General features: G+C 45.4%; 1 protein-coding gene across 18 annotated transcripts in view; it reads left to right on the forward strand.

Annotated features, from left to right (window-relative positions):
• The window catches only part of LOC144782416 (renalase-like), a 916893-nt gene that overhangs the window by 718767 nt on the left and 171967 nt on the right, over positions 1–26159 (forward strand). The window contains exon 4 of one of the 18 annotated variants that reach the window (XR_013601151.1): positions 7911–9775. The exons of the other annotated variants lie outside the window; for them this stretch is intronic. The gene's annotated coding sequence lies outside the window, so the exon portion shown is untranslated. Of the gene's footprint in view, positions 1–7910; positions 9776–26159 lie in introns of those variants that run through there. 18 annotated transcript variants of the gene reach the window in all.

Here is a 26159-nt window from a genome sequence, read left to right on the forward strand (position 1 = left end):
ACATTCCAAAGCCATACTGGCTATTGAACAGGAACCGCCCCAGGTAGCCAAACTGATGTTCCAGTTACAAAGTGGCAACAAGACTAATGATTTCCCGTCTTGTACCATCACCTTGGACAAAAGGTGACAGTGTTTGCCGATTCTTGCTCACCCTATACCTTGGTGGAAGCTGAGGCATTTACAAAAAAATTCCCTCGTGGCAACAGGGCATGCAGCCTCCCGACATCCATCCAGGGGGTAACAGTGGGGACCCCATACCCTTGATATGCATGACAACCATGAATATAGGGTTTAAAGAGACGAGTACAGTGGGTAAGATCTACATCACGCAGAAGGGATTCATCAAGTTCAAAACTAATGCTAGACCAGTGACTCACAGGGTCAGGCCCATACCACACATGATGCAACACTCCTCCAAGCCGAGTTAGACAAACTCTTGTCACAGGGGGTTATCGAACCAATAGAAAGCTCACAGTGGTTGGCCTCGATTGTCCTCACGACCCAGGCGTCCAGCAAGGAGATCAGATTATGAGACTTAAACAAGAACATATGGGTGGATAGGCATCCCTTGCCATATATACATGAGGTCCTTACCCTAATCAAAGTTGCAGTTGTTTCAGTGTGTTAGACCTCTCGTCCGCCTACCACAAGGTAGAGCTACACCCTGACTCCTGCCACTTAACCTCATTTATAACTCAGCTGGGGGCATTCCAGTACATTTGCATGCCCTTTGGGTTGGCCTCAGCAGCCACTGCCTCCCAGAGGATCATGCAACATGTACTGAAGGACCTCCCGTGTACCATGTGCTTCCAGGATTATATCCTCATTTCCAGGAAAGATCTTTAAGAACATAACACTATCTTGAGGAGAGTGTTGAGCAAATTGGAAGCAGCAGGTTTTGACATTAAAGAAGGCTAAATGTTGTATAGGGGTAGGATCTGTAGAGTACCTAGGTCATACTATTTCTCAGGATGGAATAAAACCTAAGGTTGACCTAGTGGAAGCCATTCAGGGGACAGCCGCTCCAGCGTGTGTTCAATCATTCTTGGGGTTATCTGAGTACTGCGCTAAGTTTGTCAGAAATGATGTGAGTATTGTGGAGCGGTTGAGGTTATTACTCAAAGCAAGGACCCCTTTTGTGTGGAATGAGGATTGTCAAGCGGCGCTCATCACAATGAAGGAGAGCATTGCCTCCGCCCCATTGTTTGGGCAGATTTGATCCCACTAAACCCACTGCCCTATGCACTGACACAAGTAATAAAGGGTTGGGTGCCAGTCTCACCCAAGTCATCAACAGCAAGGAACAAGTGGTTGCATTCGCTTCTTGCGCCCTTAAAGGAGCAGAAGTAAATTACTCTTAGGTCGAAAAAGAAGCACTTGCATGGGCCATCAAACATTTCCGATTCTCACTGTGGGATATTCCCTTCACTGTGAAGACCGACTAGAAACGCCTCATGTATGCTTTCACAACTAAGGGGTCTGAAAAAACCACACCAAGGATAGCAAGATGGATTTTGGGACTGGAAGGGTACAATTTCAATGTAGAGTATACGCCAGGTTCAAAAAATGTAGTAGCGGATTTCCTTTCTCGCTCACCTACTGATGTTGATGACTGTGCAACCTTAGTTGAAGCTAATGAAATGATCCTTAAATCGTCTTGGCTAAGCAAAGAAGAATGGGAGGAGTGCTTACGTAATGATGAGGAAATTAAGGTCCTTAAAAGCCTTATTGTCAAGGGGTGGCCTAATGAGAAGTGTAAGGTCGCCACGCCATTGAGCGGTTTCTGGGAGGTAAAACTGGAATTGAACATTCAAGAGGGGACGGTTTGTAGGGGATAGAAAATGGTTCCACCTGTAGCACTTAGACCAAAAATTGTAGATTTAGCCCATATCGGTCACTTGGGGCGTAGCCTTACTAAGAACAAAATAAAATTGGATTACTGGTGGCCGGGGATGGATACCATGGCTGAACACACAGTGAGGGACTGTCTTGAGTGCAGCCAATCGGACAAAATACAGCAGGCAAGGAAACCCCGATCCCCTGTTACGGTACCAGATAGTCCATGGTCCAAACTAGCCCTTGACATCATTAGTTCCCTCAACCTCAAGAGCTTGAAGGAACGATTCATACTGGTCATAGTGGATTACCACACTCGGTGGGTGGTTTATAAGTGTGTGCACCAGATAGACACGAAGGTACTGATAAGCTTCATGAGAGATGTATTCTTTGAGGAAGGGATCCCCGACATCCTGGTAACCGATAATGGGGTGCTGTTTACTTCGGACAGCACGATTGAATCCCTATCGGAAATAGGTATCACCCATCATAAAACGGCCTTATATTGTCCTAGTACCAACGGGTTGGTGGAACGCATGAACCGCCTATTAAAAGAGTGTATACAGCGTGCAGAGATCTTAGGTATCTCGGCGGAAGACACTTTGCAAGACACACTTTGGGCCTATTGTACAACTCCTAACTTTGTCACAGGGGTGTCCCCCTTTAGTTCATTGAAGGGTAGGGTTCCCAAAACCAGACTCTCACCTCCTCTAAAAAGGCAGAACACCTGTGCTGTGAATCGTGAAGAGATTAGCAAACGAGTGGTCGATCACCAAGCCAAGTATAAGGTCAGGTATGATGTAACTAAACATGTAAAATCTCGCACGGTCAGAGAAGGTGATTGGGTCCGCGTGGACCTTCCTAAACCACGCAGAAGGGAGGCCACAAGGTTCTCAGAACCCATGAAGGTAATCAAAGTGGGAAGGAATGTAGTTCAGCTTGCAAATGGGCAAACCTGGAGCATGGACATAATTGTTCCTCATAGGGAAGTGTTGATCCCCAAGTCGATGCTCAAAGGGGTGGAAATGCAAACGTTGCTCCTAGGAGATCCTTAAGGTCTACATCTGCGCCTAGGTGGACAAAAGATTATTGTATCACATGAGAGCTTCAAAAGTTTATTGTACTGCATGAATCCGTTGTTCTGTGTTCCTCTGGTTCTCTTCCAGGGGATACTCATTAATAGTCATAAGCACTGAATAATCTCCGCCCTTGAGCGGGAACCCGGAACATATAACAATATACATATATATGTGTAAATATATAATAAATTAGTACATAGTACTAAACCAAAATATACACATATACATGTATAAACCCATAATATGCAGCCCAACATAATATATAGGCTAATAAAAACCTTATTACACACTGCAGTGTGAAAATACTCCATACACCAATGCAATAAACAGGCTAGAGCCTAGAAATGCTCTTCATAACATAAATACCCTTTATTTTCATCAAATAATCTGTTGTAAAAGCCAATTAGCCTAACAAGGCTGCATATGAATAAATGTCTGTGTACAGAAAATCAGACTGGCACCTCGCCTTTAAGGCCCCAGAGAATCTGAGCACTTTGCCTTTAAGGCCTCCAGGAGCAACCCTGCTCCCATCATGCACCACAGGTGACAGTTAGGTCAGTTCTTTTTTCCGGCTTGTTCTGTGAGGAACCTGGAACTTGAGCTGGGCTAAATTTGACTTTTTTTTCAGTCAAAATTTGTTTTTTTCCTGTCTTTTTTGACAAGATTTAGTTCTAGTGGTGTTATTCTTTCATTTATTTTCTGACTAAACTGTTGGAGTTTTTTAGTCAGTTATGCCACCTTTGTTTTATAAATGTCCTTCCTGTGGGAAGAAAATGTCAAAATCTGACCCACACACTGTTTGTGTGGTTTGTCTTCCTTCTACTCATAAGATTGAAGATTGCTATCATTGCCTTAACCTTTCCAGCAGGACTTTGAGGGAAAGGGAGAAGATGCGGCTTCATGGTCGTTTGGAGAGAGAAGGAAAGGGGCCTAAAAGCTTGATTTCATTTGGGAGGCCCTCTTCTCGTGAAAAGCGTCAAAGATCTGCGTCTCCTGAAGCTTCAGCCAAGAAAAAGCGTCTTCAGGAAGCGTCGACGTCGAAAAAGGTTCGTTCAACGTCGAGATCTCCTTCAAAAGCTCCATCGGCGTCGAGGACATCACCGGTGAGGCAGAAGTCGACGCCGATGCAGTCGCCGTCGAAGAGTCTCTCGACGTCAAGACATCTGTTGCAGTAAGGACGACGTCGGGGGTACGGAGTTTGACGTCGAAGGATAAACATCACTCGACGTTGAGAGAGAGACAGCATTCGACGCCGAAGGAGAAGCAGCACTCGACGTCGAAGGAGAAGCAGCTCTCAAAGGAGAAGCAGCACTCGACGTCGAAGGAAGGTCGACGGTCGACGTCGAAGGAAAAACGATGGTCGAAGTCGAAGGAGAGACGACGGTCGACGTCGAAGGAGAGACGACGGTCGACGTCGAAGGAAAGACGAAAGTTGTTAAAGAGAAAAATGACGTCGACAAAGAAGGTGAGATCGACGTCGAAGGATGTTGTGACGTCCAGACATGAAAAGAAGAGGAGATTGGAGTCTCCATCGAAGTCTAGACATGCTTCAGAGTTTCAGTGGCTAAGTCTCCCCCACCTGCTGAAGGGTCGGTATCGAGACATTCGAGATCAGCCTCTCGGGCCTCCCATAGGTCTTTGTCGAGGTCTGAAGTGATTCCACTGCCTTTGGTGGACTCTACACCTCAAGACCAGCAGGATAAAGTTGCGCACCAGGATTCTTCAGTGGTGGCTCACTCTGGTTCGACTTCAAGGCAGTCGGTGTCGGAGGAAAGGCAAATTGTTCCCAGAGAACAAACTCCATCTGGCTCACCACGATCTGAGCGGAGTAGCTCTTCAAGGTCTTCTAAATCTTCGCTGGGAATTCAGATTGTGCAAATTTAGCCGGAGGGCTCTCCTGAGCGTGCAGCACAGCCAATTAACATGTCACCGAGATGGTTGGAAAGCCTGCGACACTGGAAGATGCAACCGACCGCTAATCTAACTAGTATGAGAGTTGCGGCTCCTCAGAAGGTTGTGGTTCCTAGGAGATCATATTCTAGGTCTCCGGTAAGAGGAAGATCTCGCTCTAGAGAACGCAGACGGCAGAAGTCTGTTACTCCTGAAAGGCGAAATAGGTCGCCTACATCATCTTCTTCATCGTCATCTCCGAGTAGAAGTTCGTATAGAGACTATTCTCCTACGATATCGTCAAGTCCCCCTTCTAGGGTATCCCCAGTGGATGACTTAGGCACCTTTAACAATGTGTTATGTCCTGGAGCAAACACGTTCAACATTGTGATGGCAGCTCCCCCAGTGACATCTTCGGTCATTTTTGAGACTTTGCATCACAAGACTTCTGCTAGACCTCTTCTGCCTTTGGTTCCTGGTTTGTTGGAGCCTGCTATGAAAACTTTCTTGACTCCAGCCACTGTGGGTTCAGGCCCTTCTAGGATTGCGAAGAAATATAAGGCTCCGGACCAAGATCCTTTATTCTTACGTTCTGATCCGCCTCCAGACTCCCTTATAGTGGCGGCAGCCAGGAAGGCGCATTCTGCAACTTCTGTTTCCTCTGCTCCACCTGAGAAGGACTGTAAGAGCATGGATTCCTTAGGTCGGAGGATGTGTAACACTGCTGGGTCGGTGATGAGAGTGGCCAGTGCAGCAGCCTTACTGGGCCGTTATGGTCGCCTTTTGTGGGACTCTGTGGCTCGATTTACAGACAAGCTTCCAAAAGAAGATCAAAAAGACTTCCTGGAAATTGTAGGCGAAAGAGGTTTGGTTGCTAATCAAAGTATTAGTGCAGCTGCCGACTCTGCGGATCTTGCAGCGCATGGCTATGCGCATGGGATTTGTTCTAGGCGTTCAGCTTGGCTGCGTCTTACTGGACTAAAACCTGAAGCTCAAAGGAAAATGGTCAACTTGCCGTTCAATGGGTCTACATTGTTTGGGTCTCATGCAGATGACGAGATGTCAAAAATGAAGGTGGAGTTGGATTCTCTAAAGGCTGTAGGCCTAGAGAAGAAAAGAGAATTTAAACGTCGAGGAACTTTTTGTCCCTACGACAAGAGGCCTTTTCAACAGAGGAATCAACAAACAGGTTGGTCCTCGCAGAACCAGGGCCAGAACCAACAGAGATCGCAGTTCCAACAGCGTCGCCCTGGGCAAGGTAGAGGAGGAAATAGACAGCAGTTCGCTGCTGCCAAACAACCTCAAAAACAATGAAGGGAGTCTTCCTCCTCAGCCGTGGGCCACTCCGGTGGGAGGAAGCATTGTGTCATTCTTAAACGAGTGGAAACAACTGACAAAGGACAAGTGGGTGATTGGTATCATTCAGAACGGTTACCATCTCCGTTTCAAAAAGTCGCCTCCTCTCATTCTTCCAAAGAAAATGTTGCATTGGAATTTGAAGCTTTTACAAAAAGAAGCATGTATACTCCTAGGAAAGAAGGCCATAGAGAAGGTTCCTCCTCAGCAGAGAAATCAAGGCTTGTACTCGCGGTTTTTCCTAGTGAGGAAGAAGGGTCCAGACGCAGAATTCAGGCCTATTCTGGACCTAAGGCTTTTAAACAAGTACATTTTGAAAGAGAAATTTCGGATGCTAGCGCTTCATCAGATCTCCCCCCAGTTACATCAGGGGGACTGGATGTGCTCCATCGACATGAAAGATGCCTATTTTCATGTTCCCATTTCCAAGAAACATCGCAAATTTCTCAGGTTTCAAGTGTCTGCTCATCACTACCAGTATGCAGTGCTTCCATTTGGCTTGAAGTCAGCTCCCAGAACCTTTTCCAAATGTATGGCGGTAGTTGCGGCCTTTCTTCGAAGGAAAAGGATTTTCATATATCCTTACTTAGACGACTGGCTTCTGAAGAGTTCGTCCCCATCTCTCTTGGAGGAGCATCTATCGATATGCCTCCACCTCATGCCAGGCTGGGTCTTCAAGTCAACTTCCAGAAATCTATCATGAATCCAACACAGCGGATCCATTATTTGGGGGCCCTGCTGGACACAGAAAGAGAAAACGTGTGTCCTTCGGAGGAGAGGTGGTTATCGATCAAGTCCAAAGGTCATCTTCTTCTTCAGACCAATTACCCGACAGTTCGGCAAGTGTCCTCTCTCCTAGGGTCCATGGCCACTTGCATTTTCATTGTTCCAAACGCAAGATTGCACATGCGTCCTCTGCAGCAGTGCCTAGAAGATCAGTGGAAGCAGAGATTATTCAGTGCTTATGACTTTAATGAGTATACCCCTGAAAGAGAACTAGGATTACAGGTAAGTAACTAATCCTTACTTAGGGGCACATTATGATGGCGGACGGACCTGAGTCCGTCCGCCACCATAGAGTAGGAGGGAACCTCCGCATGGCCTGCGGAGGTCCCTCCAGTGCAATTAGGATGTGACCGCCAAGCTTCAAGCTGCACCCGCAGCAATGTTAAAAATGCACGCTTTGCATTTGTATGTAGAAAGTGGCAGGCACCGCGCGGTGCCTGCTGCTTTCTGCATACAAATGCAGGGGGGTACCATAGGTACCCCCCATGTGCACCCCCCACCCCCCTCTTCACCTAGGGGGCCCGCAACGGGCCCCCGCAGTGAAGTTACACATGCTTTTCCACGGCGGAAAAGCCGCCGCGGAAAAGCATGTTTCTGAGCCCATCCTAATCTGGCTGACGGTGTCTGAGGGACACCGTCACCATATTAGTGCTTTTCCGCCGCGGTTGTAAGCCAACCGCGGTGGAAAAGCAGCGGACGGAAACCAGGACCCACCAGCCATCCTAATGTGGCGGTGGGTCCTTGGTGGGTCCGCAGAGGATTTTCCGCATCCTCCGGGCCGGCGGTGGCTTCCGCCGGCCCGGAGGATGCGGAAAATCCTCCATCATAATGAGGCCCTAAATGTGGTCCTTATGACCCTTTTTGTGTGAAACCTCATTTTTCAAACTTGTAGGTAGTATTGTCACTGCATTGTACCCTCACATCACCCCACCTCCTTTTTCTTTCCCTCCCTTCCTTCCTTAGGTAAGGAGATGTGTTCTAATCCACACTTGGTATGCCTTGCCACCCCTCTCTCCTCCACCCCAGTGGTACAGACCAGGCAAGAATGTGTTGAACATTCCACAACTGACGCCAGCTGACTGGAACCTGTGATGGTGTTAAGATGGAATAAAGAAGACTCTTCTTATTACTACGTGTGTCTCTTCATTGTAACACTGGCTTTGCTCAAATCTACCAGGATGTGGCAATCCATAGACTCTCCCTGCATCGGGATGTGGCAGTTCTGGGAGAGGTCTTATGTGTCACTGGCATCACTGCCTATTTGCCAGTGTAGCAGTGCAATACATGAAATAAAAATGTGTGCAATTGTGCAGTTGTTTGGCTTCTGTCCAATCAGTGCAGTCATCAATGCAAGCACCTCAATTAACCGCTAGTGCTCCAAAGTTAGTTATAGTGCTGATCCCTGATAAAAACCTTCTTGATTTTGTCCTCTTTCCTGAACTGCTCTTTATTAGCTTCATTGTTGCCATTTATTTTAATGTGATGATCCCCAGAAAAGTTTGGAAAGAGTTAAAGGGTTATGCTATTACCAGAAAGAAGCTCTGGTTTCTCAGAAGCACTATTACCAGACTTGTAAGCTTCATCTCCTGGCCTTTGTGGTCGGGATACTTTTTTGCCCACAAGTTAATTGTTACAGAAAACACTGGTTATTCACAAAGTTAAACGTATATGTGAGTAAATCTATGTTTGTAAATTAACTTTTACACTTTATAGTAAGTGTACTACTTTTTACCATTCACCATTTTGGGGTATAAATCTACTACAAAGTGTAGACTTATGTCCCCATCTAATAGAGTATGGCGCCACATTTACAGCTGCAAAGTTACTATTAGTAACTTTTCACATATGGGCAGAGTTTGCTGCCACAGTTGTGGAGATCTCCCTATGTTAAAGTATGGAGAACATAAAAACAAAACCGATAATTGTTGGGATCAGCAGTATCTGCGTTTTTTATTTAATAATGGAAGAATAGACCATATCTTCATCTCTATTGGAAATGATCCTGCTTCAAATAGGTTGTTGAACATGGCCATGTGGTGTGTGGCTATTACCTCTGAGACCAATTGAAGTATTCTGGCTGGTCCTGTGGTGAACCTGATTTAATCTGCATCAGTATCTTTTGCGTCTGATCCACCATCAAGGGCCCAAAATGGGATAGGGTACTGACCTTGTGCATATCCTTCGACAGTCTGTTGTTTAAATCGACAGTTTGACTGATATCTAGAAAAGACTCATTGACAGATTTAACTTGGTTTTGGAAGTGAAGTGCTAGTTTGTTACAGAATTGGTGATTAATATTAGAATTCTTTGGATCTGGAAGTTTTTTAACTGTTGCGAATAACTCCTTAGAGCAGTTCACTGCTCCTTTTATTTTTGCCACAGAGTATTTATTTTTCTCAATTAGAATAATTTTTTTGTAGATCGGTAAATTGGTTTTATATGTCTCTTTATCTTCTGGTTTATACTCAAGTCTCCATTTATGTTCAGATCTCCTACATTCCTGCTTTTTTCGTCTAAGATCATCGGTAAACCAGGGTTCCGAGGGATTAGTCTTATGGCTATGAAGATTCTTTGCTGGAGCTAACTGGGTTAATGGTACGTCCAGCCATTGATGGTAGTTACGAGCATCTGTGTCTGAATTGAGGCTGACCAATGGAGCTGAAAGAATAAGAGATTAACTAAACTGACCAGCATCAACAGTGCTCCATAGGCGTCAAGTAGAGCAAAATAAAAACATGCTACAGAACTATTAACTTACCTTTTAAGTAAACATTTAATATATTTAAATATGTCCTTACATTTAAATTGTTGTTAGAATTTTATTTAAAAAAACGCAGTCAAAGTTAAATGTTTATATTTATTTATTATGTAATATGTGTTACAAATTACAAAAAGAGTTGTATAAAATTAATTCAAATTAATGTAATTTTTTTAATTAAAGTTACATTTATTTTTAAATGAAAAAGGTTTCAAAATATTTAATCATAAAATATTAATTGCTTATTTATATATAATATGTGTAACATCATATTAAATGTATATATAGTTTCTAAAAGTTGAAATAGATTAATTTATTTCAGCATTATTTTCTATGAGGTTCTCTTTTAATCCATCATCATTCTTCAGCTCACTTCACCACCTCAGTTCAGACCCAGCTATATGCAAATCAGTCTTGACCCTGTGCCTCATGGGAACAGTCCAGGCTGAACTGCCAAGCCAGGTCTTCCCTGAACTGGAATCAAGCATCCTGGGACCGGTTTCTGGGTAACACCCTCCATCAGCCAGGCTAGCTTGATTCCAGTGGCAAAGTGAGCAAGGGACCCACGTCTGGGAATTCCATGCCAACTTAGGGCGAACAAAGCAAACACAAGGAGATGATCGACAGAGTGCTGAAACTTTACAGACACTCACCCCCAGTCACAGATCTGGGTTGAATCCATCATCATTCTTTAGCTCACTTCGCCACCTCAGTTCAGACCTAGCTATTTGCAAATCAGTCTTGACCCTGTGCCTCATGGGAACAGTCCAGCCTGAACTGCCAAGCCAGGTCTTCCCTGAACCGGAAACAAGCATCCTGGGACCGGTTTCTGAGTAACACCCTTCATCAGTTTCAGCGCTCCATCCATCATCTCCTTGTGTTTGCTTTGCCCCCCCCCTACATTTTCCTGCAGCCAGCAGCAACCGCCGCAATGTTAGAGATACACGATGCGGCTGCCACGGTGGCGGTCGCATCGTAATCTCATGAGCGGGACCGCCGCCTTACAGGCAGCCGGTCCCAAACCCTGCATCGATGGCCATCGTAATGATCCCCCATGTTCGGTGTCAAGGGAGGGAAAAGCACGGGAGAGGGATGCGAATGACAAGGCAGGGACTCTAGATAAAGACTTTGAGAGGAAGGAGCTGGGCAGGCACTTGAAATAAAAGAATAGAAAAAATAATTCATTGATGTCAACATTTGAAGGCTACAAGCCTTCCAGTCAAAAACTAGAGTAAAGCATCTGTGCTCCAGGAGTGGAACTAACACAAGAATAAGGAGGTAAGCCAATGAATAAAGTGCAAGAAGCTGAGATAGACAAATAAGCTATGCAATCATGACCTGATCCAAAGCCCACTCTATCTATATTCGGCGCTGCCTGCGACACAAAGCTGAAGATGTATGTAGCAAGAACACAAAAGCAACATTTCCCAAAAGTACGAAGCTCTTCAGTTCACATGTTTTTGTGTGAAATAAAACACATTAGAGCAAAGGACAAATACATTAACTTAGTCCGAATAATGCAGAAGGTCAACCCACAGAATATTGATGATCCTTAGGAACTAGTTATAGATTGTGTATGCCACTCTTATGTTTTTTTAAAGCATCTTAACTGATGTATTTCAGAAACGCTGAAATTTTTGTTTTAAATCCGTATCCAATGTACCTTACACCACCTCCCCCTCCCTCCCCGACACAGTATCTATATTAAATGAGTGGCAGTGACTAAGCAGAGGTATGTATCGCAAAGTACATATTTGTCTGCGTTTACTATGACTTTCCATATCTGGTTGGCATTGAGCACCTGCAGACAATATTGTTTTCCTGAATGAAAAATGCTTCAGTTAAGGTCAGTTCTCGTGGTACAGGGTGAGCTCAGTCTTGTTGAATGTTATATTGTGCGGACACAGTCCACATGTATATTTGTTTTGTGGGTGCATATTTATTTATCTAGAGATACATTCTTTGGTACGGCTGTAGATTGAGATGTACTTTCTTGGTTCACATTTGTATTCGTTAGAATTCATTTGCACTTGGTTGTCCAAATTAACGTTTATTAGAGTGATTGAAATAAGGTAACAATATGTTTTAAGTGTTCTATCTAGCCAATGAAGTAGATTTTGCACCAGCTTTTTCATGGAGTGCCCATTTTTATTTCGAATCGATTGTAATAGAAACTGCTTTGGTAGTGTGATGCCTGCAGAACACCTTTCAGACCAAATATGATTTTTTTCTGTCTGCGTATACCGAATCTGTAGATACATTTTGAACACGCTTAAAGTGTTTTTCATCAAAAGAAGAAAACATTTTTATAATTTATTAAAAGCTTAAAAGTGGGCCAGGTACATTGCATAAGCATGTCGTGTTTGTGAAAATTTGGTGCAGTTTTTAGAAATGTGTACTTTATGGTGATGTGTGAAGAAATTCATGTTAAAATTGTTGAAAATTTACTTACCAAAAAATCAGCCTTTAAACTACAAAATCCTCCTTGATCGAGGTTCACCAAACTACTTGTGTAACCACATCTAGGTCCCAGAGTTTTGAAATTTCGTAAACATTTCTCAAAGAGTTCAAATGGAGTTTGCATTCCACATAGAAAGTGTAATTCAACTTTACCGATTGTGGCCATTATGCATTATTTTGCCACTATAATATCTGTACGTTTTTGTATATAGAATGAGTGTAACTATTGGGCACTTTGTATTAAAGTTGTATATAAAGGTGTGCAAAGTTTAGCAATCGGCTTTTGTTTTAATTCTGCAACTTTTCAAATTGCAAATATTACAACTTAAAAAAACCCATTTTTAAAGTAGTAAATTAAGTGTTCTCATGTAGCAGCAACACAGTCTCTGCTGCTGTTCATCGTCGCAAGTGCCCTGCATGCCAACTCCATCTTGCCTGATCAGTTCGGCAGCAAACTTCCCATTCCCAAAAGCCAGACGTTTCATGACACGATTGCATACAAAAAGAAAATCGATATATGTAACTCATTGGGCAATGTCCATTGTGTCAAAATTTCAAAAACAGTGATCGTCTAGAATACCGAATCTGATGTTTTTTCTGCTTGTTTCCCCATTCTTCTTTATGCCGTCCACCCGCCCCTACTTCTTCATGACCATTCAAAATGCAGAACCATGTAGCCTGAGCTTTTGCCACGCTGGTCCTATCACATAGGTATTGGCAGGAGAACAGTCCGATGGATACAAAAAGGCAAGAGGCTGCGTTTTTGCTCTGGGTCTTAAAGTTCAGGATGTGGGGATTATTTAGGGATTAGTGGTTGGGAGCCAGGCCCATAACATCAGTTTGAAACACAATTTTTCCAATTCCAAAAAATCTTTATTTCGATCACATGATCATAAAAGATGTACATAGCATCACAGAATATTTCATTTTAAAGTTAAAAAAGCATTAAACAACATTAGTGATCAAAATTAATAGGGGTATGCCAGAAATTCAAATCTGTCCTGAGTCGGCAAGTCTCTTAATGCAGCGATTACGGGCATACCACATTGAGGTTAAAAATGTAGATAGTGCAAATACGGTAGTTGGGGCTAAGTCTATCTTTAAAACTCTGTAAGCGGGTAAAAAAGTTCTGAATCCCATGTTTTTGAGCAGAGGAACGAGCCAATATTTCCTGCTCCTCTCATAGGCTCGGCAGAAAAAGACCACATGTGCATCGTTCTCCTTTGTGTGGGCACATGCCGGGCAAGTTTCTGTGGGGGAGCGCCCGGACCATGTTGCTGTAAAAGATGCCAGGGGGAGAGTCCCATGTCTCCATTGCAGGAATAATTTCCTAGTTAGTACCGGAGTCATGGCATCTAGGACACTTTCCAATTGATAGGAGTCTTTAATTTTTATGAACTGGTTGGTCAGTGATCCATCACAGGTGCCTTCAACAGCTCGGGAGAGCATTAGATCGTAGTAGGCTCTCGATAGCACCTTTCTGGGGGTCCTGTTAATTGTATTTGCGGGATCCAACCATAGTTCAGGAAGTCCAATTGCCTCAGAAGTCCTCTTAATATAATTTAGCCAAGGTGTTCTTGTGCCATTGGGCAACAGTAGGAATTCCTGCAACTCAGCTCTATAGGTTGAAAGGTCTGGGCTGCTCCATAAGCGTCGCCAGAATGCTAGAGGTTTGAGCCCCAGCTCCTCCGTTATGGGCCGGAGGCCCATATCCAGCCTGAGCGGTAAAATTGGAGTACTCAACGGAAGAGCGACAATCTGCCTCAGAAATTTATTCTCGGTAATCAACAATTTTGGTGATGGAATGTGACCCCACAACTCGCCCCCATATGTGACACCCCCCCCGAGCCTGTGCTTTATAGATTTGGATGACAGGGGTGAGTGGCCGGTAGGGTGATTTATTCGCTACTCTCATAATACCACCCGCCAACTGTGCCAGTTTAATGTTTGTTTTTGACTGGTGTGCGGACCACGTTAAATTTTCATTGAGAGTAATCCCCAGATATTCAATTGTGTGGACCCGTTCCAGTTGCACTGCACCTAGCCGGGGAGGTGGGCGATTAAGGGGCTTGGGGTTGAGAATCATGTATTTGGTTTTCTGAGGGTTGATTTCGAGTCCCCTTTGTGTGCAGAACTCCAGAAAACCGTCTAAGACTCGTTGTATGCCCATCGGGGATTTAGACAGCAGCAGGGTGTCATCCGCAAACATAATTGCGGGCACCCTGCTGCCAGTCAATTTTGGGGCATCTGTGTTGGGAATCCTGGTCAGGTGAGCAATTACCCCGTTCACAAAGAGGCAGAACAGGGTCGGTGCAAGCACACAGCCCTGTCTTACCCCTCTGCGAACGGGGAACCTTCCGGTTAAATTGCCACCTCTGCCGCACCTAACGCGGGCATAGTTGTTATGATGTAATCTCATCAGGATTACCAAAATGTCCCAAGGGACATTCATCTCCTCCATGACGTGCCACAATCTTGCTCTTGGGACCAAGTCGAAGGCGGCACGCAAGTCCACGAAGACTGTGTACAAGGCGCCGCCCTCAATTAATGCTGTCCTCCAGTATAATAGGTTCAGCCTAAAAATTTGGTCGATTGTGGACACCCCTCGCCTGAATCCCACCTGGTAGGGAGTCAAGATGTCTGTCTCTTCCAGCCAGTTCTGTAGCCGGTCCAGGATCAGTCTTCCAAAGAGCTTTTGGGATACGTCAATAAGACTGATCGGGCGATAATTGGCTGGCAACAGGGGGGATCCCTTTTTGAAAATAGGAACCACCTCTGCCCCCAGCCAAGTATCCGGAACCTCCATCCCCCCCAAGACAGCATTAAATATCAGCGTGAGGTAGGGGGCCCATATCCCTGGTTCCTGCTTAAATAAGTCACCAGGTACCCCGTCGAGACCTGGGGCTTTCCCTGTTGACAACCCGGCTATAGCCACCCTTACCTCTTTTTCTGTAAAAGGTTCTCCTTCAGGGTCGGGCACTATCATATTGTATGGTGAATTCAGAGCCGCCTCCTCCATTGAATACAATGACTGGAAGTGGCTCTGCCATATGCTAGGGGCTATGTTGGGCTCGATTGCCGAGGATAAGCCTTCCGGTCCATTGGACACTATGCGCCAGGATTTGCTGGAATCCCTTATGGCGAGTGACCTTGAGAGTTCCTCCCAATATTGTTCGTCCCACTCAGCCCTGGCGTTCGTCAAGAGCTTACTATAAGCCCTTCTCCTCGATTGAATTTCTTCCCTGCCTTTGCGCGCCTTTACTGCAAGTAGCAATTTAGTTTTGGAATCCCTGCATGTGGCATTATACCATGTTCTCTTGGTTGATAAACCAGTATTACCCCCTTTTTTTGAGAACAGGTGCAACTCCAAGGTACTAATTAAGTCTACATGAATCTGCCCCAACTTTTCTCTGTTTTCCCCTACTCCCATTTTCACCCCGAGGGAGAATGCCCTCTCTAAAAGCGGGGTAATTCTGGCGTACAATTTGGGTAGTTTATCGCCACTAGTGGCCAGTTTCTCCCACCTTACTCTTCTCCGATTGTTTTCCAGGAGCAAGCCTGACTTATCAATATTAAGACCACGGGCTATGTCCTCGTTGCCTGGTAGGACATAATCGAGTTCCAGGGCATTGGGGTCACTGTCCCATCTCTCAGTGACCTTAAAGTCAATGATTTGTGACCACAATGGTAATTTAACGAGAATGTAGTCAAGTCTCGATTCACTGCCAGATTTATTATAGGTACATTTGCTTGGCATGTCTGATTTACAGCGCCCATTGCAGGCCCTTAAACCTTGGTTTAAAGTGAGACTCTTGCCGTAGTGCAAGTAACGGAGGGTGTGTTGCTGAAATCCCTGCTAAGCTGCCCATTTGGACAAAGGAAAACTGATCGCCGGACCCGCTCCGCGGGTCCCGCTTCATCTGGCCCCCACCTGTGTGTTTAGCGCGAGGCGTGCAGGGCTGCGAGCGTGACGCGGGGGACTCCAGCAACCAGGAGTCCCCGCGAGGCCGATTACCATCACCTGGCCCGCTCTCCCTGCAAGGCACGCCCATAGCACACCGGTGCTTCAAGAACCTGCCTTTTCCTGTGGACCGGGTGAGACTCTTGCCATAGTGCAAGTAACGGAGGGTGTCTTGCTGAAATCCCTGCTAAGCTGCCCATTTGGACAAAGGAAAACTGAAACACAATTTACATTTAATCTGTTTGTATAAAACATTTCTAATTTTACTCTGGTTCTCCCACATAAAAAGCACAATATTGTCTGTCTCACAGCATGAAACTGCACTAGGACATAATCAGAGCCCAGCGGGGTAAGCAGAGGCAGCTCGTGGTGAGGAGTGAACACCAGGCCAGGATTGTGCCTAAACATGGACATTGCATCTCCAGTGAGGTCAAGTCAAGGGTCTGTCTTTTTGACCCTCACCCAAATATAACTTTATATTTGTATTGCATAACTAGAGAAGATTTAGATGTGGGTTTCCACTTATTACGATGTTTTAAATTCAGACCGGCTGATTATGAATCAGCCGGTCGGAGTTAAAACCGAATGGTTATTCCGTTTGGCTTCTGACGGGCTCCAGGAGCCCCTCGACCAGTTTGAGGCCGGCCTTGGGACTACGATACTCGATCTCCGGGATGCTTTCCATGCCGGGCTTACTGACATGGATAGTCTGTCTGAGAGTGACTATGGAGGCACCTAGCAGGGCCCCTTTTCCTTGGCGGCCTCCGGTTGGTGACCGAGGTGGCACCGATGGGGTCCCTCTGTTAATCCGTGCACTCCGCGGCAGGCTACTTGAGGGGCCTGCCACGGGGTGCAGGGATTAACACTTGGTTTACGGCCGTTACACATGCTTCCATGGGGAAATGCTGGAATGAGACCGAACAGTGTTCGGGCATATCCTAATCAGGCGGTCAGGACCACCGACCGGAGGTTGGTCGGTCCCGGTTCAGAAAGGGTGTCCTCCAGACATCGTAATAGACCCCATTATGTGTTTTACGTTGTTTGTTTGACTAAAGATTTGCGTATTTTACTCTCTACTCTTACATCGAGGTTCCCCTTATCATACTTCCTACTACCCAAAGGGAAGTACATCCCACATTTCTTGTGATGCATCCTCTAAACTTTGACCTGGCCACCCTGGGAGGTGCTCTGATATCCTTCGGGATCATGATCGCGCTATATAAAACCTTATAAATAAATGAATAGCCAAACTGAGCCAGTTTAGCGATTTTTCCAACTGTTTTACCCTCACTTACTGTTAGTCTCTTGTAGGTCCATGTGATATTATCGTACATGGGAGCGAACTTACATTTTATTTGATGTAGATGTGGTTTAACTTTTAATTTGTGACAAATTTAGGTTTGAATAACACTTTGCAACTTGTAGTCTGTATCCACTGAATTCCACTGAAGTGGCTCCTGGTCATAAATTGTCTGTCCTAAGAAACTACAAGATCCACCCCACTCCACTGTGCCTGAACTGGCACTAAGAGTCCATCAAAGCACCACAGTGGTAATAACACAGCGAGTAGTGGTGTAGTGACTACATGGCCTGACCAGACCTTGCAGCTGTTCTCTTCCATAGGTTTGTGCCCTTACAAACCTGTGAATCACAATTCCACCACGTTGACTCAGTTTATTGAGCTGAGGTTCACAAGGTCAGTAGGATGGTAGGCAGACAAAATATAATTTTTTAAATATCGACATACAATAATGTCGATGTTTAAATATCGAAGGACAGAATATAGAAAGTAAGTAATATCGATATTTTTAATATCGATGGGACAGAATTTTGAAGGTAAGTAATATCGATTTTGTTAATATCGATGTTAGTAATATCGATGTTAGTAATATCGATGTTAGTAATATCGATGTTACTAATTTCGCTGTTAGTAATATCAATGTAACGTATATCGATTTTTTTATGATTTTTATGTATATTATTATGTATTTAATATGTATTTTTCTTTTTTTATGTAATTTAATTAAATGTTGTATTTTAGTACCGGTTTATAGGAGAATAGGGTGGGAAGTAATTTAATTATACTAAATTAATCATGAATTTTTAGGAATTATAAATTCATTTTAATTAATTGGTAATTAATTTTTATTAATTGGTAATCAATTTAAATTAATTGATAATTAATTTTTATTAATTGGTAATCAATTTAAATTAATTGATTAATTGGTAATTATGTTCTGTAGCGAGTTGTGGGTTTATAGGAGAATAGGGTGGGAAGTAATTTAATTATACTAAATTAATTATGAATTCTTAGGAATTATAAATTAATTTTTATTAATTGGTATTTAATTTAAATTAATTGATTAATTGATAATTATGTTCTGTAGCGGGTTATGGGTTTATAGGGGAATAGGGTGGGAAGTAATTTAAATGTAATTAAGTAATAATTTATTTTATTGAAATGGTTTTGTTAATTATATAATTGTTAATTATTAATTGGTAATGAATTTTTATTAATTGATTAATTGATAATTATGTTCTGTAGCCGCTTATGAGTTTATAGGGGAGTAGGGTTGGAAGTAATTTAAATGTAATTAAGTAATAATTTATTTTAATTCATTGATTTTGTTAATTATATTATTGGTGAATAATTATTAATTGGTAATTAATTATTATTACTTGGTATTTATTATTAATTTATTTTCACATAATTATTCATTGGTAATTATGTTTTTAATAATTATGTATTGGTATTTGTAAATAGTTTAGATTTATTTAATAATTATTGTTTTAATATTTAAAAATATTAATTAATTTATAAGTATGTTATTTTTAACTTCTACTTTATCCAACACTTTCCCTACTGTTGCACTCTCTGGAGTGGGAATAGTAATCTTTACCCCCTACGCTATCCAACACTTTCCCTACTGTTGCACTCTCTGGAGTGGGAATAGTAATTTTGACCCCTACGCTATGCGACACTTTCCCTACTGTTGCGCACTCTGGAGTTGGAATAGTAATTTTTACCCCTTCGCTATCCAACACTTTCCCTACTCTTGCACTCTCTGAAGTGGGAATAGTAATTTTTGCCCCTACGCTATCCAACTCTTTCCCTAATGTTGCACTCTCTGGAGTTGGAATAGTAATTTTTACCCCTATGCTATCCAACACTTTCCCTACTCTTGCACTCTCCGGAGTTGGAATAGTAATTTTTACCCCTACACTATCCAACACTTTCCCCACTGTTGCACTCTCTGGAGTGGGAATAGTAATTTTTACCCCTATGCTATCCAACACTTTTCCTACTGTTGCACTCTCTGGAGTGGGAATAGTAATTTTTACCCCTACGCTATCCAACACTTTCCCTACTGTTGCACTCTTTGGAGTGGGAATAGTAATGCTTACCCCTACGCTATCCAACACTTTCCCTACTGGTACACTCTTTGGAGTGGGAATAGTAATTTTTACCTCTACCCTATCCAACATTTTACTTACTGGTTTTTGTTTTAGTTATAATAGTATTTTATTATCTCTGTTATTTAATATATTTTGTATAGTTTTAGCTAATGTAGTATATAATTAATTTTAAAATTATTAAAAGTAAATAATTAAAAAAAAATAGTTTTGCATATTTATGTAATTTTTATTTATGTTAATATTTTGGGTCCGATTCGGGAAAGAAAAGCGACCGACGATTCGTATTCGTAGCCGTTTCCGTACGAATCGTACAAAACCGTCCGAATCGCGTAGTACGATCCGTTTCTCAAAAATACGTCCGAATCCTTGCGAACCGTATGAAAATCGAGCGAGAATCCGTACGATACGGACTCGGGAGATAAACCGTACAATTCGTAAACATGCCGTATGACCCGACAAGTACGATCCAGACCGGGGACCGAGAACGCTATTCGTACGGGAAAAAGTCTTCGCGTATGAACTGCGATTTGTACTGAAAACATCGTGTATGAGCGAGCCACACAATCAAATACGAATCGAACCCCCCCTGAACGAAGCCCACGTGAACCCCGTATAAATGTCGCGTATGAGCGAGCCACAAAAGCAAATACGATTCGAACCCCCCCCCTGAACGAAGCGCACGCCAACCCCGGAAAGATGTCGCTTTTGAGCGAGCCACAAAACAAAATACGAATCGAAAAACCCCTGAACGGAGCGCACTCGAACACCAGAAAAACGTCGCGTATGAGCGAGCCATACAATCAAATACAATTCAAACCCCCCCTGAACGAAGCGCATGCAAACCCATTAAAACAGCACAAGGAGGGTGCAAATGACTCGCACAACACCACAAAACATATCTCCTGTGTACAAACCATTGTAAATGAATGTCCTGGCCAGATCTAAACAGGCAACCAGAGGGCCTAACTCAGATCCACCCCTTATAACACACCCACCAAAAAAGCAAACTAAGCCCCACCCACAAATGGACCAATAAAAAGGGCCCACACACAAACCATGATCCTTTGCAACACACCCATTTAGCCACAGAGACAGACTACACACAAACAACTGCACACATACCCCCAATCACATTCAGAACCACACCCCCATTCACATTCATACCCACATCCATACACACCCTCACCTCCCCCCCCCCCATCACATTCACCCCACACCATGTCCAATTAACGAAATCTTGAGTAAAAAGGTCACTATTCCTATCCCAGGTTCCTTTAAATTTTGGAAGAATATAAACCATACTGAACTAACAAAGTTACTGGACAGTACATGTCCATCTCTGTCCACCGAACCTAATATCGCAACTCGACAATTTCACGACTGGCTAGGTCATGCTACCAACCTTCTAGTGCCAATTAAAACCCAATCCAGGAATAGAACTACACCAACCGCTCCATGGTATACAGAGGAATTAAGAAGGCAAAAACAACTAAGCAGGAATAGGGAAAGGCACTGGCGTAAAACTTATGATATAGAGTAAGACCAAATATAAAGATTCATTGATCGTTTATAAAGCCATGATTATTGATGCAAAAAAAACCTTCTTCTCAGAACAAATTGATAAAGCCAAAAATTCCAGTAGGCAACTATACGATATCACTAAAACTCTGTCAGGTAACGTCCCAGATCTTACCCCACCTCCTTCACAACCATTTGTGATGCACTGGCCAACTTTTTTTTCTCCAAAGTAAATGATATCTATCAGGCATTTTCTTTGAACTCGACAATAGCAGATTCTTCTCACATGCCCCCGGAAGAGGTTTTGACTAGGTTCAAGGCTCTTACGACCGACCATATAAAGATCATTGTCTCTTCCATTAAAACAGGATCGGCACTACACCTTTGTCCTTTTTCAGTCCTCCCACCGGTGATGGATACGCTCATTCCGGTCATCACCTTAGTTTGCAACTCTATCTTGGGCTCTGGGACATATCCGGATTCCTTAAAGAACACCCTGGTGAAACCCTTGTTGAAGAAACCGAATCTGGATAAGGCCGATTTAAAGAATTACAGGCCCATAGCAAGCCTTCCTTTTTTAGCTTAAGTGACCGAGAAAGCTATGAACCAACAACTATCCGAGCATGTGGAGAAACATCTTCTATTGGACGACACACAATTCGGTTTCCGAAAATATCATGGTACCGAAACCGCCTTAATTAAAGCCGCAGACGACATCAGAGCAATTCGAGACCAGGGAGGGACAGCAGTACTCGTATTGCTTGATTTATCGGCGGCTTTCAACACGGTCAACCATAAGATCTTGGTGGACCGTGTCGAAAAGATGGGCATTTATCACACAGCAAGTAATCTGCTTGCATCCTTCCTGGCCGACAGAACACCGGCTGTCATCCTGGGACCATACCAATCTGCCAAGCTGTCTCTACCGTGTGGGGTTCCTCAAGGCTCATCCCTAAGTCCGACACTATTTAACATCTATGTGTCGGACCTTGCCAATGTCATCAAAGCATATGGGATGAGCCTAACCTCATACGCTGATGACACGCAATTGGTTTTGGCCATTAAAGGCGATGGATACCAGGTGGCAGAGCGCTTTCAAAGCGGAATGATAGCAATCGGGGAGTGGATGGCGTCCAACTGCCTTAAGCTCAACTCCGGAAAGACGGAGGTGATCATCTTTGGACCCCTTTCACCGGGCTGGTCAGCAACTTGGTGGCCTTCGGCATTTGGAGCCCCTCCCAGCCCGGCCCCTAAGGTCAGGAACCTAGGAGTAATTTTTGATGAGGGTCTCAACTTTGTGGCACATGCGAATAGAGTAGCGGCTACAGCCCATCACAAATTAAGAATGATTAGGAAAACCATCCCGTTTTTTGCCAGATGCAGCTGCTAAAACATTGGTTAGTTCGTTAGTTTTATCGTCCCTTGACTATTGTAATGCCCTATTTTTAAATGCCCAGGTTAGGGTAACCAATAAGCTGCAGACAATACAGAATGCAGCAGCACGTCTGCTTAGAACACCCAAGTTCTCGGCCATATCAGACACAATTAAGAAATATCACTGGCTGATGATCCGGAATCGGGTCAAGTTCAAATCACTTTGCATAGTGTACAAGACACTCCATGATCAAGGACCACATTACTTTAAGGACCAGTTGATATCCTATAAACCTGTTAGACAGCTTCGATCTGCCACTCTTAACCAATTAGTGGTTCCACGGTCTAAAACTGTGTCATGGGGTGATCGCCGCTTCCTGTCACGGCCCCTAAACTTTGGAATACTTTGCCGCAGCATATCAGGTCAAGCCCCTCACTTTTGCAGTTTCGCAAAAGATTGAAGACCTGGCTATTCAGTCAGTAATACTGACCACCAAATCATTGGAGCCTTCCGTCCTGGGAAAATTATGGGAATAATCTAGCGCCGAGACGCCTGCGGGTATTCGTTCGCACTCAATAAATGCCAGAAATAAATAAATAAATAAATGTCCGCACAGAAGAACCAAAGTTCACAAAGGAGGAGATGGAGATCCTTGTAGATGAAGTCATCAGAGTCGAGCCACAGCTGTTTGGTGCATTGGTCAGACAGACCAGCATAGCTGAGAAAACACGCATGTGGGAGAGGATTGTCAATAAGGTGAATGCTGTTGCACCCATCAGACGCACCAGGAGGGATTGCCAGAAAAGGTGGTGCGATCTGCGGAGGATGGTGAAGAGGAAGATGGACGACGACTACCTACAGAGCCAAGGCACTGGAGGTGGTGGTCCCCGCAGACCAGTACAGTACCATCCCTGGGAGGAGAAGATCATGGCGCTGCTACCACCGGTGGGAGTACATGGAATTGAAGGAGTCGTAGAGCCTGGTGAGTATACAAACAACTCATGTAACATGGGGGTAATGGCATCTACACTCTAAGTACAAAAAATGCCCGCAACAAGCGCCAAACGCCAGCTGCCCATAACTATAGGCAAAAACAACGCAAATGCCACTAACATGTGTATGCTCAATTGACAAACCAAGGCCATGCCATGTCCCTTGCTACAGGACGTCCAGTATTCTGGGAGGGTGGGTGTCACTAAATGCATTGTGGGACCCCAAATCAGACCCAATTCCCTGTGCATCCGCAGGGGGGGACAAGGGGGTCTCTTGGCCCCCCTGGATCGCCAGTGTTTCTGGTATGGGCCCAATCAGGGCCGGCCCTAGTCCATCATGCTTTACAAATGGTCCCATTGTCCCAGGTGGCAGCACCCTCCATTGGGTGGGAAGGGTGCAAGGGGGTTGCCCAGAATTGTGCAAGACAGAGGGGAGGAGGCTGCAAGGCAGAGGACCAGAAGGGTGCAAGGCAGAGGGGAGGAGGGTGCAAGGCAGAGGGCCTGAAGGGAGCAATGCGGAGGGTGAAAAGGGTGCAAGGCAGAGGGCAAAAGGGTGCACGGCGGAGGGCCAGAAGGGTGCAAGGCAGAGTGCCAGAAGGGTGCAAGGCAGAGGGCCAGAAGGGTGCAAGGCAGAGGGGAGGAGGGTGCAAGGCAGAGGGCCAGAAGGGTGCAAGGCAGAGGGCCAGAAGTGTGCAAGGCAGAGGGGAGGAGGGTGCAAGGCAGAGGGTCAGAAGGGTGCAAGGCGGAGGGTGAGAAAGCTGCAAGGCAGAGGGCCAGAAAGGTGCAAGGCAGAGGGCCAGAAGGGTGCAAGCAGAGGGTGAGAAGGGTGCAAGGCAGAGGGCCACAAGGGCGCAAGGCAGAGGGCCAGAAGTGTGCAAGGCAGAGGGGAGGAGGGTGCAAGGCAGAGGGCCAGAAGGGTGCAAGGCAGAGGGGAGGAGGGTGCAAGGCAGAGGGCCAGAAGGATACAAGGCGGAGGGTGAGAAGGGTGCAAGGCAGAGGGCCAGAAGCGTGCATGGCAGAGGGCCAGAAGGGTGCAAGGCGGAAGGGTGAGACGGGTGCAAGGCAGAGGGCCAGAAGGGTGCAAGGCAGAGGGCCAGAACGGTGCAAGGCAGAGGGGAGGAGGGTACAAGGCGGAGGGTGAGAAGGGTGCAAGGCAGAGGGCCTGAAGGGTGCAAGGCGGAGGGTGAGAAGAGTGCAAGAAGGCAGAGGGCCAGAAGGGTGCAAGGCAGAGGGGGGAGGGTGCAAGGCAGAAGCCCAGAAGGGTCCACGGCGGAGGGTGAGAATGGTGCAAGGCAGAGGGCCTGAAGGGTGCAAGGCAGAGGGGAGGAAGGTGTAAGGCAGAGGGCCAGAAGGGTGCAAGGCGGAGGGTGAGAAGGGTGCAAGGCAGAGGGCCTGAAGGGTGCAAGGCAGAGGGGAGGAGGGTGCAAGGCAGAGGGCCAGAAGGGTGCAAGGCGGCGGGTGAGAAGGGTGCAAGGTAGAGGGGAGAAAGGTATAAGGCAGAGGGCCAGAAGGGTACAAGGCGGAGGGTGAGAAGGGTGCAAGGCAGAGGGCCTGAAGGGTGCAAGGCAGAGGGCCTGAAGGGTGCAAGGCAGAGGGGAGGAGGGTGCAAGGCAGAGGGCCAGAAGGGTGCAAGGCGGAGGGTGAGAAGGGAGCAAGGCAGAGGTCCAGAAGAGTGCAAGGCAGAGGGGAGGAGGGTGCAAGGCAGAGGGCCTGAAGGGAGCAAGGCGGAGGGTGAGAAGGGTGCAAGGCAGAGGGCCAGAAGGGTGCAAGGCGGAGGGTGAGAAGGGTGCAAGGCAGAGGGGAGGAGGGTGCAAGGGGGATGCTGAGAAGGGTGCAAGGGGGAGGATGAGAAGGGTGCAAGGGGTATGGTGATGAAGCTAAAAATCTGCCCACCCCTATAAACATCTCTGTGGATGCCCATGTCCAATTCCACTCATCCCATATGGCCCAGGTTCACACCCATGCACCATACTCAATGCACATAGAGTGTGAATGTACTGACAAGTTAGCTGACACTGGGCCCTGGTGTAGGCAGCAAAAGGCCCTCCTGTGACCAGTGCAAACACAAACACCAGGACAACAAGGTCAGATATCTTGGGCAGGAACTCACAGCCACTGTCATGGCAGCATGCTCCATGGGGGGACAGCCACACCACGAGGGAGGCCCTTTGCCAACTCAGACTCCAACTACCACCACAGGCTGTCACACACACTCCTTACACAAACATACCCTCATGAGACAGGCAATGGAGTTCCCCACTGTCACAATAGTCATGTAACACAACTAAACCAATTCAGATATTATGAAGCATCCAAGCAACAAATGCACGGTGCACATTCACAAGCCACTTGTACATCTTTCACGCCGCCGTTGCGTCACCTCTGTGACGCAGCCGCTGCACAAAATATGCCCCATGGTGCTGGTAATTTACAAGGTGACGCATCTGGGAGATGTGTCACGTTCTAAAGCCCTGCGCCACAAGTAGGTGTTCTGGAGCAGGGGGGAGCGGAAGGGGGATGGGCGTTATGCCACCGGCACGCCTCCCAAAAGTGGCTATGTGAAATCTACAAGATTTCACTCTGTCACTTTTAAGCACATGCTGCGTCAACACCCTGTGCATGGCTGATGCAGGCGTTAGGAATGAAGCAACATTGTGCAGATAGGGCCCCACAGACCATTGCTGGAGCTGTCTTGCACTGGTGACGCTACTCCAGCAATGCGCCTACTTAT

Source organism: Lissotriton helveticus, chromosome 9, assembly GCF_964261635.1.
Source record: "Lissotriton helveticus chromosome 9, aLisHel1.1, whole genome shotgun sequence".
Classification (NCBI taxonomy): Eukaryota; Metazoa; Chordata; class Amphibia; order Caudata; family Salamandridae; genus Lissotriton; species Lissotriton helveticus.